The following is a 6,000-nucleotide window of genomic DNA, read 5'->3' as shown; positions in this document are numbered from 1 at the left end:
TATGAATACATTTGAGGACGACTGCATGTGCTGCAATTACGAGTCCAATCCAGTCAGGTAAAGATCCGCCCCGGTTTCCCAACGCGGTTCAGCTCAATCCAAACACAATTCAGAACTCCACTCCGGGTTTTACCGTGGATCTTTCAACACCAAAACAGCAAATCAAATATTGAACAACTCAAACAGCGACCTGTCAGTGCAGTGCAACAGCTCAACAGTGACAGTTTGTATAATATTTACATCGGGTACTCACAGTGCCATGGACCAGTCAGTCAGTAAAAGTTGTTGTGTTGGCCTTGGCTCCACTAACTCCTGGGAAACTCCAACAAGTACATACTCAATCCACGTCCATTCCTGCTGCTGATAAAAGGGGCTCCTTCTGATCTCAAACAGCCACAATAAGGCGCATTTTTATGTGCGATTGGATCCTGAGGTAAAGTTGTAATTCTGCTTCACTGAGCCAAACACCGGTGTCTCCAAGACTCACACTAATAGGTTTTCTTAGAGGTTGGTTTCAAACTGCGCGGGCTGTGTGCAAAGTTAGGATTAGATTATTGGATGATTGTGGGTGGTAACTGAGACGGACCTGGCTAAATGTGAGCGGTGAACAAGGGTAGGGCACAGTAGTTGATCCAAAGGTGTCCGTTTCTGTTTTTTGTTTATTGGTATTCCATCCATGGTAGATTAATGGGTGCCAGGTTTGTAAGTGGGCTCTATGTCTGAGTCAGATACGCTTTCATCCAGATAATCTTCCTGTCCTCCTGTAGACCTTTTCCTCCATCCTCCATTGGGAGCAGCACATGTGGTGTCAGAGAAACCAAAGAAGTCCTCCTCATCAGACTCTTCATTGAGGATCTCTTGAAGACCTTTACCTTCCTGCCCCTGCAGCTCTTGAGCAGAGAGGAAGCGTGGTTTTTAGCCAGGAATTTTGCACAACCTGTAAGTCTCAAATACCACCTGCTGGCCCGACTTGCAGCACCGCCAGATATGGTCCTTGTCATTTTGGGGCTAATTTGGCAGTGAAGGACTTTTCAGCTTTGAAGAGCAGATGAGCTCATACCCAGACTCTAGCTAGTTCCTTAAAGGTCATGTCTCTTTGATGCTTGTTCTAGTTCCTTTTCTGTCAGTGTCTGGCGGAGTCCAATTTTTTTGAAAGAAAGGAAAATATGTGGTCTGAACAAGGGTGCCTGGAGCTGTCGTCTGGGGCTGCAGCACATCGAGAGGTGCTCTCAGCAAGCAACCAAGGTGTAACTCTGCAGTTGAAACTCCAATGGACTCTTGGGGCCTCATGCATGAGTGTGTACGAACATTCCCACAGAAAGTATGGAATTTATCAACTTGTACTTATACTCTGACCATGCTTACACACATAATCTAGCAGTAGAATAGTGGAACTCTAACCACTGGGTGAAAATTTGGTATTAATTTGTCCTCCTCCGGTTGCAGTCATTTCTCTTTTATGGGCTGTGGTGTGTTGGCACTGAACATCAAGCCACTTTTTTTTTTTTTTTTTCTGCTGGCAATCTCTCCTCTGACCCAACAGAAAAAGCTGAAGTGGTTATCTTGTCCCGTGCAGCATTTTTTCTTTTCTTGGTTATCCCAATGCACCAAACAATAGTTTCTGGTTAGCTTCAGCCTCGCTGACAAGTACCTCAATTTCAGTTTCCGAAAAGTTCCTCTTTTTTGTTCTCTTTGCCATGATGTTGAAACGTGAGGCGGAAAAATATTCAGTTGTTTTATAAAGAGGTGTGTTGTTGCCATATATGGTTAATTGGAGGCGTTTCTAAAGGCAAAAGATCCCAAAAGTGCACAAGCATGTTGGTTAAAAACAAGTGGGATTTATCAACACTAATGACTTACTGATGTGCACACGACCCATGTGCATGTTTGATAAATACAAATTTTTTTTAACTTAGGCACATTGTAAATTTCATTCGTAAGACAGAATTAAGAACCTTTTCTACGCATTGTTGATAACTGAGGTCCCTGGGCCGCTGAGTTGATATCAAACCTTAACTCTGAAAGGTGTTTGTCCCGGTATTTGTGCTGATCTCCAACATAAGAAGTAATTGTGTTTTCAGGGTATGTGTCTCTCTCTGTGAGGTTGGTGATACGAAGATGTTAACTTGTATCCAACTTGTGTCTTTTCTACCACCTTTTCATATAGGGTCTGACATTCAGTGTCCTCCTGCTGTGCCTCCACACAGCTTCAATGCAGATAGGACCTTTTTTCCTTTTTTCTTCAAGGCATTGAGTGGCTCAGGTTGGTGACAAATTGATAATATGTCACGATTTACACACAAAGGCTCAAATGCAGACAGACAACTCGACCACCAAACAGTTGAAATAGCTCCAGTATCCGAAGCGTCCACCTCTACGATGAACTACAGAGAAGGATCTGGCTGGATGAGGATAGGGTGTGAAGTAAATCTCTCCTTTAGCTTTACAAATGCCCCTTCAGCTTCGGGGGTCCAAACAAATGTTCGCAGGGTGGAGGTCAGGGCAGTGAGGGGTACAGCGACCTTACTATAATCACGAATGAACCTCCACTAAAAGTTGGTGAATCCCAGGAAGCGCTGCAACTGCTTACGTGTCTCCGGACGTGGCCACTCTTTAACAGCAGTCAGCTTTTCTGGGTCCATCTTCACTTGTCCCTGAGATATGATGTATCCAAGGAAGGAAACCGTAGATACATGAAATTCACATTTTTCTGCTTTAACAAACAGTCAATTCTTGTACAGCCTCTCCAACACAGTACGAACATGCTGAACATGCTCATTCAGGTTTCTTGAGTAGATCAGAATGTCATCCAAATATACAAACACAAACCTGTTGATCATGTCTCTGAGAACGTCATTGATCAAGTTTTGGAGCACTGCTGGAGCGTTCGTCAAGCCAAAAGGCATCACCAAATATTTAAAATGGCCCAACGGAGTGTTAAAAGCAGTCTTCCATTCCTCTCCTTCTCTTATGCGGATCAGGTGATAAGCATTGCATAAATCCAACTTCGTAAACATAGTTGCTCCATGTAGTGCGGAAAAAGCAGAGTTAATGAGAGGGAGTGGGTATGAGTTCTTTACCGTGATGTCATTCATTCCTCGGAAATTTATGCAGGGTCTGAGCGTCTTGTCCTTTTTGTCAACGAAGAAGAATCCGGCACCAACAGGAGAAGAGGAAGGCCGAATAATTCCACCAGCTAAGAAATCGCGAATGTAGGCCTCCATAGCGGCCTCCTCAGGTTTTGAGAGGTTATAGAGTCGACTCTTAAGTAGTGAAGCCCCAGGTAACAATTCTATTTCACAATCATAAGGTCTATGAGGAGGTAAAGACAGGACGTTATCTTTACTAAAAACAGGGGCCAAATCATGGTACACTGGGGGCACTTTAGAAAGGTCAACAGGTTTAACCGGGGGTTCAGGAATAGTGGAGGGTGGAGACAAAGCGGAACGAAGACAACGTGCAAGACATCGAGGGCTCCATGAACATACCTCAGCCTTACTCCAATCGATTGTGGGTTATGTACATTTAACCAGGGATAACCCAAAACAACTGGGGGGTCCGAATCGTCCATCAAGTGAAAAGAAATAGTTTCCTGATGGTTGCCCGACAAAACTAAGGTCACAGGAACTGTCTTTTTAATCACTTTGGCTAAGGACAAACCATTCAATGAACGAGCCACAAGGGGCGACTCCAGGGGTACAGTGGGGATCTTTAGCTGGGCAGCTAACCTGCTATCTAGAAAATTCTCTTCTGCTCCTGAATCTATGAGAGCAGACACTGAAAGGCTCTGAGAATTACAACAAATATTAACAGTTAACTGCAAGCGTTGTGGGGAGGTAGTGGAGGTTCGGCTCACCTGAATGCCTCCCGTCACTGGTGAGCCTGACCTTTTGCTGCAATTTTGGGACAAGCCGCCACAAAATGTCCAGCCTCGCCACAGTAGAGGCATGCATTCTCAGCTCTTCTTCAGTTCTTTTCTCTTGTAGTCAGTTGTGCTCTGCCCAGCTGCATCGGCTCAGCTTCCGATTCAGTGGGTGTGGGAGCGACCATAGGAGGTCTTGACGTCTGGACCCGGGGAGGAGAACTAGCAGACGAGCCTCACTCTCGTCTTCTCTCCCTGAGATGGTTGTCAATGCGAATGGACAAGGCAATCAAATCATCCAAATTCGCTGTCTCGTCCTGCGTAGCCAGCTCATCTTTTAGCGCGTCGTTTAGACCTCTGTAGAAAGCGTTCTGTAGCGCCAAGTCATTCCATCCACTTTCAGCAGCCAAAGTCCGAAACTCAACTGAGTAGTCAGCCACACTTCTCCCTCCTTGTTTTAGAGAAGCCAGACGATTAGCTGCCTCTTTTCCACGCAGCGGATGGTCAAACACCTTCTTCATTTCTGTGATAAACAACAGATATGAGTTACAGCACTCAGATTGCCCCTCCCACATTGAAGCTCCCCAATCTCTCGCTCGACCACTCAATAAACTTATCAAATAAGCGATCTTGGATCTTTCAGAGGAGTAAGACAAAGGATGCAACTTGAAAACTAACGAGACTTGTGTCAAAAATGCTTTACATGTCCCCAAGTCCCCAGAATATCGTTCGGGAGTTGGAACAAAAGGTTCTCGAGTGGCGACAGTATTAACTGTTGGCACCGGGTTAGATGCTATACTAGCAACACTAGCTGGAGCCTGCACTCCACTAGGGGAAGAACCCAACTGAGAAACAAGCTCAGAAAATATACTAGTAAGCACAGACATTTGATTATACAAAGCATTATTACTTTCTGAAAGAGCCTTCAAAAACTCTTTATGTTGAGTCAATCTAGAGCTATGGCTCTCCATTAAATTACGAACAGCTTGGTCAGCATCGGTCGTATTGTCTGCTGAGCTCATTATGGCTGGATCGCAATGTCACGATTTACACACAAAGGCTCAAATGCAGACAGACAACTCGACCGCCAAACAGGTGAAAATAGAAGAGAATGTTTATTCACAAACAAACACTAATAGTGAAATCCAGTAACCGACAAGGCAGCAATTTGAACTACCACTAACAAATGCACACTATCAGAAATCTTACCAAAATGTCCTCTAGAGGATGACGAATTATGATTACAAATTATAAACAAACTTACTGCAAAAATACTAATCAAACACTAGAACTACCAGTTGAGTAGACAAGAGATTGACAAACGACAAACTGGAAGCAAGGGTTGGGGAGCCGGAGGACACGGAGGTGGACCAGATGATTACAACGGAGGGACACGGAGGGTATGAAGAGCTGAGCCAGAAGAATCCAACGGAGAGGAGTTGGGGATGACAAGTGGACTTCAGAGGCATTGAGCGTGGCGAAAACTGGAGCACAGGAAAGGAGAGTTAAGAGCTGAACCAAAACAACGAACAGAGCATACGAACGAGCATGAACGAACTTTGGCTTTACTACGATCCGGCGTCGACTTGTGGCTTGCTGGCGTCTTATATAGTAAGTGTATGTCTGATGAGTGATCGGCAAGCCACGCCTCGCCGCAGCTGGAGCAATCGGTTGATTGCCAACTCATGGCACCTTGTCCCCCTACACACCAGCATGTTCAACACAAACAACCAAAAATGCTCCACTAGGTCGAGCCAAAGGCAGAGGTCATGTCATAATACTGATCTGCCATGCCCAGGAGCCTCTGTATGGTCGTCATGTTGGTGAGTACCAGAAAGTACACAGCTTCAGTCTTGTCTGGATCAACATGAACTGGGCAGTCACAACCTGGCCAAGAGATTTTAGAGAGGTCGTGAACAACTTGGGTTTGGTCGTGGGGAATTGTTAGCCAACACATCCACTTTCTCTTTTTCCTTTTGTTTAACAGTTTCTTTTTTTTTTTGTTGGTCATATTGAGACTGACTTGCTCTGGTGAAGCAGCCACGACTTGTCCTGCCACAATTCTCGCCTCTTCTCGTGCACCGAACGAAGCAAACGTTGACATGCTGGTTGATCGTCTGAAGGGAAAACTTGTATTT

The sequence above is a fragment of the Stegastes partitus genome, unplaced genomic scaffold, assembly GCF_000690725.1.
Source record: "Stegastes partitus isolate 25-593 unplaced genomic scaffold, Stegastes_partitus-1.0.2 Scaffold3, whole genome shotgun sequence".
NCBI lineage: Eukaryota > Metazoa > Chordata > Actinopteri > Pomacentridae > Stegastes > Stegastes partitus.
The sequence above is the reverse complement of the archived record's forward strand: the minus strand, read 5'-3'. Positions refer to the sequence as shown.